Below are 15,502 nucleotides of genomic sequence, written 5' to 3'. Positions count from 1 at the left end.
CTCATCACTCAGAGTCTCCTTGAAACCACTTCCCAAGTCATTATCCTTGGGCTCCATTCTATAATACAATAGGAATCTATCAGTATCCCTACAACACATATAGTTAACATAATGATCTACACTAATCGTGTTAACTACTCCCTACCAGGTCTAGGTCTGTCCTATCACACTAACACGAAAGTCATTAATGATCTGCCCTGCTTTTACTAGAATCGTCATCCTAGGAAAAACATGGAATACCGTCAACAAATCCCAATCTAGCAATCGAACAACCCTCAACCAACTCTACTGATTTCCAACATCCTATACTCTGGTATGTACTCACAGCTAAGTCTAACCAAGTCTACAAGACCTAACAACCTAGTTAGCTCTAATACCAAGCTGTCAAGCCCTGAACCCAAAAATGGGACCCGGGGGTGAAAATGTAATCTAACCTGTCCCTGTATTCGATAAAACATTCAAAGATACAGTATAAAGGATGAGGGTCTGATCCTGTGGGTTTCCCAGGTACCCTAGACACATCCAAACACATTAGAATATACGCAAAGGAAAAGGTCATTCTATATATATATATATATACAGTACCATACCAGAGTATATACAAGAGCAGAACACAGGCTTTATCACACACGTACAAATGGGTGCCCAAATACATCTCAAAATGGCAACCCACCAAAATAAAGTCCTAGCACTTACCCAAGCGCCAACTGCAGTACACCGGTCACTATGCTCCCTACACCAGGATGCTAGTTCCGGTTACTCGAATGACCTGTAAAAATGTACATACAGCAGCGGTGAGACACCTCCCAGTAAGGAAGAACACAGGTTATATCGATGTGTGGCATTTGAGTGTTATCATGATGCAACATACACGTAGTTAAATGTAGTCTAGTACTAATTTTACACAGTGCATACATGCATACATACACATGATCAGCAATCCTGATGTTGTCACACCCTTTGGCCCGTAGCTAACCCGCGACATACGGCGTTGGCCCGTAGCCAACCAATGAACACGGCGCCATCGGCACATGGCTAGTCCCCGATTCCCATGGCATCATACCGGAGCTAACTGATGGATCCACACCCTTCGGCCTGATCTGCCGGAATAGGCTCATGCATTCGAATATAGAGCCAGACACTCTCAATACCTAGAACAATTCGGAACCCTATTCCTACTAGCATTTCAATAGTCACACACACATGAATGCTCATATAACCAAACAAACCACACCCATTTGGTAATATAAATCATGGTTTTCCAAAAAAATACAGTTTAAATAAGTCAAAGCACGGCCATCCCAATAACATAGTATAAATCAACATATACGCTCAGTTTTCAACAAAACTAGGGATGTAGCCCATCGCCCCCTTTTTCCTAAAACTGTACTCATGAAAAACCCATAGTTTTCCCCATTAGATCCCCCCAAATGAGTAGCCAAAACACACACGAGACCGTGAACCATAGTTCCACTGAGTCCGATTTCAAAAATAACCGATATAAACACAGTTCCCCTTACCTTTTCCCTGAATAACAAATCCTGAACTCCAAGCCCCCTAAACAGTGAACCGAGTTCCAAAACCTACAAATCACAGTACAGAATATACTCACAAGACAGTTTCCTACAAAACTACCAGATCAGAAATGAAAACTGAGCCTTACCTCGATTTTTCGCTAAAACCCAAAAATATCCGAAACGGGATTCCAATCCGTAGAACTTGTAGAGAATCCTTCCAAAATCCTTGTGGTAGCCTCAGATTCATGATCCTCATGACGATCGGTGAAGAAATATAGACGGATAGAGAGTAGGAAGAGTTCTAGAGAGAGAGAGAGAGAGAGAGAGAGAGAGAGAGATTTAAGTTTTCTTAGTTGAGAAGTAAAGAGAATTCTATTTATAGCCCCTTTGACTCGGGAAAACTCATCGACGTGATGGTGTACTCGTCAACAAGGCTCTATAGTCCTCTCATCGACGAAACGGTGGATTCGTTGACGAATCCTGATATCACCGGTTCCCAAAACTCCTCGACTTCTCCTCGTCGACGAGCCTCTGAACTTCGTCGACGAGAGATGCATAGCCTTTGTCGACGAACTCTGGCTTCGTTGACGAAGTCTATTCATTTACCAATTTTACCCCTCTCTTATTTATTTAAACCCACTTATCATGGTTTGGGTTCTTACAGTACTCATTAGCTTTGTTAAAAACAACATTGAGTGTTTTACAGATTGGAAATTATATTGTAATCACGGTTCGGGTTGTGAACCGAGTTTTAGGAGAGAGTTGTATCTCTTGTAAGTAGCGGAGTTGGAGGAAATTATACCTCTTATAAGCTGTAGATGTAAGGGAAGCTCTGTCCCAATTTAAAGAGTAGGGATTATAGTGGAATCCTTGAGTGGGCTACTCAAGGCGAGGACATAGGCCAGGTTGGCTGAACCTTGTAAAATCGTATTTGCCTTCTCTCTTCCCTTATCTTTTTAAATTCTAGAACGCATTTCATTACTTATATTGCATGTATGTATGTTGAATAACCTCACATGAACTTGATAAGTAATTTGTTAAATTTAGAAATAGGGACTAAGTGGTAAAAAGGTTTTAAATAATTTTAAAATACCCATATCATCCCCCCCCCCTCTTGGGATTACACCTAAATCAACAAAATCCTTAAATAATTCTTGGAGTGATGAATCCAATGATGAGTGTATGTCATCTTATGAAGAGTTACAGAATGATTTATTCAAAGTGTATAAAATGTTAGTCAAAGTAACTAAACAATACACATCATTGAAAAACAAGAATGAAGGGGTGATAAAAGAGTTAGAAACAATTAAGCTTGCTCAAAACGATAAGGATTCAAAAATCAAGAAGCAAGAGAATAAGTATGAAGCTATGATGAATGAATTAGAGTCTAAAAATCTTGCTAAAAAAGAAAAAAAATTGAAAATCAAGAAATTAGAGAGCAAGAATGAAAAATTGATGAAGGAAATAGAAGACTTGAGAACCCAATCCTCTTTGGAAAATGAGAAAGACTTATATATTTCTGAATTAGAGGATAAAATTACTAAGATATTTTAAAAACCAAGAAAATGGTAAAAATGTAGAAAACTTTGAAATTTATGATCTTAAAAAGGATATTGAGGATCAAGACAAAATCATTTACAATTTCACCAAAGGAAAAGAAAATTTTGACAAAATGATTGGCTTACAAAGAATGTCTTTAAATAAAGAAGGCATAGGATTCAATGGAGTTGAAAATAAAAGGAAAAAGAATCTTTACATTGGATATTTTACTAAAGCCTCCAAAGACTATGCTAGCACCTCCTCAAATCACATATACCACATGTTTTCTATGTAAGAAAAATGGGCATGTTAAATTTGAATGTCCATTAAAGAGGAAAGGTATAAAACAAAACAAGTTTGGAGAATTAAAAAAACATCTCTTGTTAAATCATCCGAACGCAAGAAAATATGGGTACCAAGATGAAATACTAAATCCTTCAACTTCAATTGATATTGAATCTATGGAAAATCATACAAAGATATTAAACAAATTAAAATAAAGAATAAGGATAAAAATTATTCAAGCTTATCGTATTGAAGCTCATGAAAATTGTTGGCCTCAAATCAATGAATGATTCATGCAAGCCTTAAATTAAAAAAACATTAAGATAGATGAAGTTTTGATGTTTATATGGAAAGAAAATAAATTCTGAAGCAAATAGATCTTATTGATAAAGAAGAGAGCTTGGTAGAAAAATTGTCAGTCGACTGGCCATAAGATTAGCCGACTGACTGAATAACACCTTTAAGGAGAAAGGATAGGTCAACCGACTGGACAAATGCTCAACCGACTGACTGAAGGTAAAATTGTTAAACAAGTTTAAAAATAAGAGATACTTGAGCAACATAAGAACAATCTAAGAAAAAGTGTAGTACAATGCACATGATAATGATATACTACATGCTTATGTGATATGTAATAAGCTACATGTGTATGTCTTGAAATTGGTTTCTTGAAATCTCTAAAGACAATAAAAATGATTGATGATTTAAATGGCTGAGTATGTATTGAAAATCCGAGCATGAAACTATTAAGCATGATTTTTGAAGCATGAATTATGATATTGATATATGAATATGAAATTAATGCTTATGATGGATCAACATGGATAAATGAAAGAATTTACGTCTAAATAATTTCTTATTCATGAGCTATGCATAATATGACATTAGCATTGGTATCTATAAAGTGTATTAGTATCCATGAATATATAAATTGGTATTTGAGCATGACAAGTATAATTATATCCATAAGTACGTTGTGACATTGATATAATATTAGTATTTGATATTTGATATCCATGAGCATATACATAATATGAATCAAATGTTTGAAACATGGACGAAAAATTTAGAAAGCATAATTGGTATCAAATCTGAATGTATTAAATTCAGGGGGAGTATTATAACGCATTGCTTGTATTATGATTTTTTTCCCCAATTTTTAAATTGGTATCATGAATTCTTTTTTTTTTTTTTAATTTGTATAATAAATTTTCAATTGGTATTATTCTTGAATATTTCAATTGGTATTAAAAGTTCAAAAGTTCAATCGGAATTAGAATTAATGAAAATCTCAATTAGTATCATATACTTGATATACATGATTGATATTCATATGCTCAAAAATATGAATTATTTTATTTATATCCTACTCTTTTTTATTGATATCAAAAGGGGGAGAAGTTTTTGAGTAAAAAGTTAAAAAATTAAAATTGAAAAATTGAGCTTAGTATTGAAAAGTTTTGATTGAAAATTTTTTGAAATTTTGTAGCAAAAGGGAGAGAAGTATTTGTTAGCTTTACCGTGATCCCAAGAGGGGGGGTGAATTGGTATTTTTAAAATTTATCCCCTAGGTATTCCTCCTAATGGTAGTACGTTCACAACCTTACAATCAATCTAATGCGAATAATATAAATATATCAAAAATTAAACGAAGCAGTTTAATTAATTGCACAAGCACCAGAAAGCAATAAATAAAGGGTGACACGTAGATATGTTATCGAGGTTCGGCCAATTGCCTACGTCCCCGCCTTGACTAACCAGCACAAGAATTATCACAATAACTTGCTCACTTAAACGGGTGGAGCGGCACCTATACAACTAGGTCAAATTATCACAGGGCTAACCTCAACCTTTACCTTACCGGGTTGGATTACCGCCCCCTCAGGCCACGCCTGGAATCTCTCAGATATACAATCAAAAGATACAATACATGAGTGCTTTCACATAAAGCAAATTTGTACCACAAATGCGTACAATATCACATACACCACAGATGATTTAAAATGTAAGCTCAGTGTGGTCTTAGTAGTTCAACTCTCAAAGATGTTTTCTATCAGTGTAGTGAGTACATGAGAGTATCAATAATGATCTGTGTATTTCAAAATATTCAATCAAACGTGTTCACGCAGAATATTAAACAAGCCTCAAGAATATTAATCAATAGAATATCTTAATCAGATGAATATGTGTATGTTTGGATTGCAGGATATATGTAATCTTTGTATTTCAGCAAATGATATAGACTTGAATGGATATTGCTACAAAGATTAATATAACATACACAAATATCTTTTCACAAATATATCAATATGAATACTACAAGATATTTGAGTACTTTTGAAAATATTTTTGCAAGCCAAAACAAATACAACCTTCCTAAGATATTGCAATGAGAATGCAACACTCGGAAGTTTAACAAGTCTTCCTAGGATAGGCTTATTAGAAAAGCCTCCTAAGAACACTTAGGTTATGCTCTCGTTAGAAAAATCGATTCAAGGCACTTCAAACAATGAGAGCAAACCTTTTAGAATACACACTCAAAGCACTTACAAATGATTTTAAACTTTAGAAGGAAGGCTAGAGTGTTTGTAGGGAAGTATGAGCAATAGGAATCAGAGTGTATTTTTTCTTGAGAGAGAAAATTTTCAATCCTTTTGCTAATCGATCCCTAATTCTCCCAAATGAAATAGTATATATAGACATACCAAAATTTTTGACCATTGGGGACCTATTAGGGATTGTTGAAAAAGTTTAATGACACTTAAACCATTTTAACCCTGTCTAAAAATTATTTATCCGCGGTAAAAATTATGGCAACCCGAGAGGCTTGGTCGACTAGATCAGTTTCAGTCGACCAAGACTCATATGGTTCGGTCGACCAGGGGACTTTAGAACTGAGGTCTCAGTCGACCAGGAGAAGGAAATTTCCCAATTTTCCGAGATTCGATCGACTAGGCCATTTTGTACTGGTTGGTTCGGTTGACCAGACCACGGGGAATTCTCCTGAGGACCCTCTAGTCGACCAGGCAGTTAGAGTACAAAAAGGGTCAATCGACCAAATGGTCAAACTTTTAACCCCAGGGGGTTTCGGTCGACCAATGCCTTTTGAACTACCTGGTTTGGTCGACCAGATGGTCAAACTTTTGACCCAAGGAGGTTTCGGTCGACTAAGGCCTTTTGAACTACCTGGTTTGGTCAACCATATGGTCAAACTTTTGACCCAAGGAGGTTTCGATCGACTAGGGCTTTTTGAACTATCTTGGCTGGTCGACCGGAAGTGCATCATGTGTGCATTTCGGTCCCGTATCGAAACAAAGAAGCCCTATTTAAATGCCTAACAAATATATGTGAAAGTGTGTGTGTCCTAGGGGCACTTGAGGTCCAATTTGAAGGTACCGAAAAAGTCTGGTATCAGGGAAAACCCTAAGGTCACACTAAGGTCATTTTGCATTATGATTTGGTTTGAGCTTACAAGATAAACCATGCATGTGTTGTGTGTTCTTATTACAAACCAAATGTCCTAATTACTATTACAGACCAAATAGACCACTAAATATAGTACAATTGAAAATATGAATTGGTCTTCAAGTTTTGAGCTTTCTCGTGCCATTGATGATATGTTAATATGAACCCACACATGTGCTAAATATTTATTAAATACAGGAGTATTTGTCATTATCAAGATCTGGCATGACCCATAAGGTCAACAGTATGTCAAAGGGGGAGAAGTATTTGACATTGAATGATCTTAAAATTAAATGATGTAATGAGCATGATATTGTATGATATTGAAATTTATATTGATTTTGATCTTGAAATTATAAATATTGTTAAGATGATGCTTATTGTAAGGGGGAGTCTTTTTAAGACTTAGTCAAATTTTTACTCCTCATTTGTCATCATCAAAAAAGGGGAGATTATTGGCCTAACAAGGCTTAACATCCTATTTTGATGCTAACAAACAAAAGAAACTTAACATATTTTGTTGACCTTATGGGTCATACCCTGTTTTGATTATGACAAATATGGTATTTAATGGTTTGATGAGTTTGTGTGCAGGACCGATCGAACATATCATATGGTGCACACACACGACATATAAAGTGAAGACCTGAAGACCTTGAAGATCATGTTTATTGTATTTCATTTTTATTTGGGTCTGTAATAGTAATTAGGAGAATATGGTCTGTAATAATTAATGTCTTACTTGCATGGTAGGATCAATAAGCTCAATACCATAGATGGACCTTAGGGAACACCCTTCGGTCGACTGACATCGAATTTTTTCGATGTCTTGAAAAAGACCTAGAAATGACCCTAGGACACTCATACATGCACATATATATATGGTCATTTGTTTAGGGTGATTGCATAGGGAAAAAGAACTGAAATGCATTGAAATTGCATGTTCAGTCGACTGTACTTGAGAGTACAAAACTAGTCAGTCGACCAAACCGGTGCCGGGTCAACTATTTGACCATGGCCCGGTCGACCGTACTTCTCAATTCATTAGTTCCCGGTCGACTGAAACCATTTTGGGTCAACGTGTTGACTGTAGTCTGGTCAATCGAACCAGTGTAGTTCAAACCTCTTAGTCAACCGAAACCCCCTGAGGTCAACATATTGACCATTTGGTCGATCGAGTAAAAAATGTACACCAACAACCTGGTCGACCGAGGGTCCTCGGGAGATGCCCCAATGGTTTGGTCGACCGAACCATCTAGTTCATTTCTTCTCGGGGGATCTCGCTGTTTGGAAAAATCGCCCTTCCCGGTCGACTGACAATATAGTTCATTTCTTGCCCGGTCGACCGAACCATATGAACTTCGGTCGACTGGAACCTTTCTAGTCGACCAGACCTCTTGGGTTGCCCCTCATTTTTTAGCGTAGTTAATATTTTTAAACGGGGTTAACTTGGTTAAAATGTATTAAAACTTTCCTAATTATTCCATATGTGCCCTTAACGGTTATATTTTAGGGGTTGTCTATATATACGCCCTCATTTGGAATAATTAGTGTGAGATTAACAAAAACAATTAGCAAATATCCTCTGATTCTCAAAAGCTCTATTTCTCACATCCAAGCTTCATTTTTTCATTCTTACTAATCCTCATTGCAAATCTTGCTAAGTAAGAGTGCTATTGTGAGTATCTAGTTTAGCTTACTCTCTCATTTATTTTAGTTGATTGATATATATATTTTTATCCGAGAGTAAGCTTGAAGTTTTTCTAGGAGACTTCATTAATAAGTCTTCCATAGGAAAACTTCATAGAGCTTGTGAGTTTTACATCATCATTGCAATACTCAAGAGTTCATATTGCTTTTTGTTTGTAAAATAAAATGTTGCAAATCGATTTCAAATATCTCATGTGATTTACTTTGAGAAATATTTTATTGAGATATTTGTGCATACGCAAAAAGATCTTTGTTGAAATATCCTTTGATTGATTTTATTTTTTTGAACACAAAGATCAAACTATTTTATAAATTAAATCTAAATATCTCTCGAGCCTTTTATATTGAGAAATATCATTTGAGATATCTGAAGTATTGCTATCATCTTTACTTGAGCATTGTGATTGAAAATATTGTGTGATACAAAGATAGAATTATTTGCACTCTCACACATTGATCGAAATATTCACATAATTATTTGAGGGTAGACACTTAGACTACACCGAGCTTATCAAATGCTATCTCTTGGTAGTGTATTAATTACATTGTGCTTAGTGGTACATAATCAGCTTAGTGTAAGAAGCATTTCCTTGTACGCAAAATTATATACACATCTGTTCTATTTCCAGGCATGGGCCTAAAGAGGGAGACTAGCCCTAGAATAGTCCCGGACTGGCTTAGACCCAGTTAGGAAAGTTAGGTGCGCCATCCTGGTAAGGCGTGTAGGTTAAGGTTAGCGCCTCTAATTGACCTGGTTAAGGTTGAGGTTAGCCCTATGGTAATTGACCTGATTGTAATCGATGTCGCTCCACCCTTTAAGTGAGCATTAGTGGAATCCTTGTGCTTGTTAGCCAAGGCGGGGACGTAGGCAATTTGGCCGAACCTCGTTAACATATTGCGTGTACTATTTAGTACTATTTACCTTTCCACATCTTACTATTATTCCACGTGTAAGTTTATTCATTGATTGCATAGATTGTCCCCAGCCTTGTGTAATACTGTTGCTAGTGAATTAACCTTATGGATAAATTTTTAAATACCAATTCATCCCCCTCTTGGAATTGCACCAAAGCTAACATATTTGGTTGAGAAATGAGATTTTAGGAACTCACAAGAATCAAGCATGTAAATGCAAGGTCAAGGATCCATTATAAGCTTATACTTCAAAAGAATGATAATCATATGAAGCTTAAATGACATGGATTCAAAGAATAAATCTTGACGATCATGAGAGCATGGATATTAAAGAAAACTTGGTGAAAAAACTCAAAGTATTTTAAAACTTGAAGACAAATTGTAGACCAAAGCATGAAGACTTCAGTGTTTAAGAATGACAAATGGCTTAGAAATCTTTATGTAAGTGCTTTAATGTTTAAATATCTTTTAAAATATTGTTGAAACTCTTTAGGGGATATTTATGAACTTAGAGACCTATTTTAACAACCCGAAAAATGTTTTATGAAATATCAAAGTAAGAGAGCAAAACTAATGTAGAAAAACTAAAAATGAAAAACCAGAAAAATGATTGGTCAGCCGATTGACTAGATTACACTGGGTTTACTCAGCCATCTGAAAGAAAAAACATCAGAATGAATAACTGCCCAGCCGACTGACATTTTGAACTAGAAATAGTCAACCGACTGACAAGCCCAACCGACTGACATTTTTGAACTGTGTCGAGCCAGCCGACTAACACATATTAGGGTTAAATTCTGAATAAACAGAAAGGTGTCAGCCGCCTGTCTAGCCGACTAACTTTATGAAAAACACTACCCAATCACCTATCTAGCTTCCTGGCTCTAGGGGAATTTTAATTTTTAAACCTCAACGAAGAAAATTCTAAAAATCAGTTTTTCAAATAAAAATGTTATAAAAACTGGGTGGACACTCCAAGTAATTTGGAGAACAAGGAAACTAATCCTAAAAAGTCTATAAATACTATCTTAATCCCAAAAAATTTATAACCAAGCAATTACACAACAAACTTGCATTCAAATTCTTAATCTCTCTCAAAGTTCTCTATTGCTCATACTCTTGCTGGGGGGGAATCTTCTAAATTTCTACCGAAACATCAACCTACGGTTCTCATACTGAGTTTTCTCAATCACAAAAGAACCCTTGGTGATCTCTACACTTAAGCTTCAATTTTATTTCTTACTAGTATTTAAATTGTTAAAGTACCTGGTGCTAAATTTGTACTAATCTACTATATTTTGAGAGCGTTATTGTACGCAGTGTTTACTTCATATTTTTGTAGTTCTTGGATGATTTGAAGTGTTCAGATCATTGGCTAAGCGAGGGGATATCGCTTAAAGAGGCGGGCTCTAGCATATTGAAGGATTGACCAAGTGAGGGGATATCGCTTGGAGAAGCGGGCTTTAGCCTACTAAAGGAGTGTGTAAACAGTGTTGTTCCGCACGGAAAAGGAACTAGTTTTAGTGAATCCTTTGGTGGTTTGCCAAAGGTGAGGACGTAGGCTAGGGATAAGCCGAACCTCATAAAATCCCAATGTTTCTCTCTTTCCTTTACTCTCTTTACTTTTAGCATATACAAACTGCATGGATAATTTAAATTTCTTAATCATATACACTGCGTGGATTGAATATTAAATAAACTTTATCTTAACTTTTTTTTGGGATTGTGAAAACCAAAAGGGAGTACGTTGGTTGATCCATACTTTGCGGAAATCATAAAGGAGTACGTTGATTGGTGAAACACCCAAAGACTCTTTAACTGAAAGTTTATTTAACGTCTAAGCTTTTGGAAAGAATATTGAATTTTATATTGCACTACATTCTGAGAAAGTTAATTCATTATCACAGGACTTGAATCAAACTTTCATATATACAGGGCTACAAAAAATCAAAAAGAAGAATCTTATAACTTAGTTTGGATATTGTGGATCGATTGAAAAATTGATTGGTTTGGTTGATTGACTTTTTACTTGATTTTTTAAGTACTTGTGTTGTGGATTGGATATTGTTTTAAGTTTTTGTTGTGTATTTGATAAATCAACAAGAAGTCAAGAATTCTTAAAAAGAATTAAAAGAAAATTTTTAAATCCAATTCACCCCCCTCTTAGGACTACACCTTAGTTTTCAATATATATAAACTCCTTTTTAGGTCAATTTTTTTTTTTGGGAAATTGTTCAAACTATATTCGATATGCTACTGAAATTTTGTTAAACCTTTCTCAAAAATTAAATCATAAATGATTTTACTAAAAATGTTTTTGAAAGGATAAGTGAAAATCCTTTATAAATGTTGCATGCTTGAAATGAAATTCTTGCTATATACCTCTTATTCTAACATATTGTTTTATTGTTTTTTTTTTTAACTTCATATTTAATGAATTGATACGTAAGAGCTTATTATATTGCATGCTAGTTACAACTATTGTGTGTTCATTAAATATCTTGTGAATATACTGGATTGAGTTGATACTGGAAGTATAAATGCCATCTGCATGGCTGATGCAGATTTGTGTATTGCATGCTGGTAGTGAATTTAGGATTCTCGCATGCCTATTTATATAAACTCCTTTTCAGGTCAAAATTTGTTGGGAAATTGTTCAAATTACAGTTGGCATGTAGTCGAAATTTTGTTAAACCTTTCTCAAAAATGAAATCAAAAATGATTTTGTTAAAAATTGTTTTGATATGATGAGTGAAATCAAAACTTATTATATTGCATGCTAGTTAAACATGTGTCCTGAATTGCTTGCGGATATTCCATATGGCTTCAGATCTAATATTTGGTCACTTTGTATGTGTTTTCTGTGGTGTATCTATGATAGTTACAATTATTTGAGTCTTCGGTTTAATTTGTTTCTTATTTTCCAGGCTGTTATATATATGAGATGGCCGCTCATTGCATTGCATTTAAAGCCTTTATAAGTTCTCTTGATTGTTTCATTTTTTACTTAACTCCTTCGATTTGAAACTATATAATTAGAATGTTATCCTGTGTCCCAGGAATTATTTTGATGACAATATGCTATCTGTTTTTAGTTATAAACACCAAATTGTGGATGAACCTAAGTTATGTTTGGTTTGCAAAATGGAATAAAGTGGTATTGTAATAGCCACTATTTACGGATATTATAGCTTGTAGAAAAAGTATGGTTATATTCTAAGGCATATTAAATTTTACCAAGAAAAAGTTGTTGTTATTTAACAAATATTAAATTGCTTTAGATACTTCCATGGGTTCTTTTCTTTTATTTTCTTTAGTTTTTTGACACTCCCTGCATGGCTCATTTGTAGGGTTTGCGTCTGTCACAACATCAGCACAATGTCATACTACAATGGGATGCAGCTTCTAAGTTTTTTTTGTATTTTTTTTATTCAAACATATGGAATTTCTGTATTTGAATTTAAATTTGTATAATGTATTTGAATATGAATTTGAATTATTTATAAATTTGAATGATATATGACTTTTTCAGTAATTTTGGTTTAATGTTATTTATAGGAAAATGTAATTACAGATTTTTACGAGAATTAATTATTTAAAAAAATTTAATAGTAGACTAATAATGACGAATTTAAAAATTGTCACTACTAGTAGAGTATTAGTGAAGGTTTCAAAACCTTCACTAATAGTACAATATTAGTGACGAATTTCAAAACCGTCACTAAAACCAAAGTATTAGTGAAGATTTTAAATTCGTCACTACTACTTTACTATTAGTGATGGTTTTGAAACATTCACTAATACTCTACTAAAGCCCAAGTATTAGTGAAAGTTTTATATTCGTCACTAATACTCCACTATTAGTGAAGGTTTTATATTCGTTGTTAATACTCCACTATTAGTGATGGTTTTAAATCCTTAACTAATACTCAACTTTTAGTGCTGGTTTCCAAATTTATCACTATTAGTCTACTTTTAGTGAAGAATTTAAGATAAGATGATGCATAATTTATAGTGACAGTATTAGGGTTTTAGTGACGATGATAATCCCTCACTACTACTCTATTATTAGTGACGCTTGTTGTAATCTATTACTAATAAGTATTACTAACGACAGTTATGGAGACTATTTTAAAATCATCACTAATACATATAAAACCGTCACTAATAATATTGTGATAGTTTTTTGATTAATATTGACGGTTTTGATCCTTCACTAATAACCTCATTTTTTGTAGTGGTTGAAACCATTACCTGAAGAGTTGAAGTATGTTTTCTTGGGTCCAGCAGAGGGCACATTCCCGGTGGTAATATCTTCTTGCCTCACTCTTAAACAAGAAACTAAGTTATTGCAGGTACAGAGGACGCATCGAGGAGCAATAAGATGGACCATTGCAGACATCAAAGGTATCGACCCTTCGATTTGTACTCACAACATCTTCCTAGAAGGAGATGCTAGACTAGTTCGTGATGCACAGTGGAAGATTGTAATGGCTCAATTAGGCATAACTGCCTTTGGAGAGGGACAATCTTCAACCCGGCCACCCATATTTTGTGGTTTGAACTATACTTTTTAGAAAAAGAGAATGCAAATCAATCTTCAAACTATGAATTGGAAAGTTTGGGAGGTGTCATGGAAGGTGACCAAATTCCTTTTAAACTAGTTGACGGAAAACAAGTTCCCAAGGAGAAAAATGATATGACAGACTTAGATTATAAGATGTTGCAAGTTAACTCTAGCGCCATGAATGCCTTATATTGTGCTTTAGATGCCAATAAATTTAATAGAATAATGGCTTGAAAATCAACTAAGGAAATATGGGACAAGCTAGAAGTCACTTATGAAGGCACTATGGATGTTAGGGATAATAGGATTGATATGCTCACGAGTGAATATGAGGCTTTTAGGATGGACTCGGATGAATCCATAACTAATATGTTCACTAGATTCACTCACATAATAAATTTCCTAAATGCACTAGGAAAAACCTACACTACTTATGAGATGATAAGGAAAATTCTTAGAGGGCTGCCACCTAAATGGGAACCAAAAGCCACTGTCATAACTGAGGGAAGAAATCTGAAAACCACCTCCTTAGATGAGTTAATAGGTTCTCTATTTACATATGAAATGGCAATCAATGAAAGAAGTGGAAAAACTAAAGCCCAAGAATCTATAGCCTTCAAAGCCTCAAACTCTAGTAGTGAAAAAGAAATGGATGAAGATGAAGTAGCCTTCATATCTAAAAAGCTAGCAAGGATATTAAGAAGGAGAAACAAATTCAAAAGTAGAAATCAAAACTCCGAATCAGAAGAAGAAGAAGAAACTAATACAAAGAAATCAAAAAATAAAACTCCCACGTGTTATAATTGCAACAAAACTGGATATATAAAACCAGAATGTGCACTACTAAAGAAAGAGTCTAAAAAGAAAAACAAAAAGGTCATGAAAGCCACTACTTGAGACATGATGAGTACAAGTAAATCAGAAAATGAATCAAGTGACCAAGAGGTTGCTTATACGTGCTTTATGGCTTGGGATGATGAGGAAAGCTCCTCATCTAAATTTTTAAATAATTCTTGTAGTGATGAATCCAATGATGAGTGTATGTCATCTTATGAAAAACTTCAAAATGACTTATTCAGAGTATAAGATGCTGATCAAAGTAACCAAACAAAACTCATCATTGAAAAACAAGAATGAAGGAATGATGAAAGAGTTAGAATCACTTAAAACTGTTGAAAGAGAAAAGGATTCAAGAATCAAGAAAATAGAAAGTAAAATGAAGTTTTGACAAAGGAGTTAGAATCTAAAAATCTTGCTAAAAATGAAAAAGACTTGAAAATTAAAGAATTAGAAAGTAAGAATGAAAAGATGATAGAAGACCTTCAATCCCTATCCTATATAAAATATAAGAAAGATATATATATATATATATATATATATATATATATATCTGAATTAGAGGATAAAATAAGAAAATTATCTCTAGAGTTAGAGAAATCACAAAAAAAAAAAGGATGATAACAAGAAAGACATTAAAATAAATGATCTCAAAAATCAGATTAAA

This window comes from Malania oleifera, chromosome 13 (assembly GCF_029873635.1).
Source record: "Malania oleifera isolate guangnan ecotype guangnan chromosome 13, ASM2987363v1, whole genome shotgun sequence".
NCBI lineage: Eukaryota > Viridiplantae > Streptophyta > Magnoliopsida > Santalales > Ximeniaceae > Malania > Malania oleifera.
The sequence above is the reverse complement of the archived record's forward strand: the minus strand, read 5'-3'. Positions refer to the sequence as shown.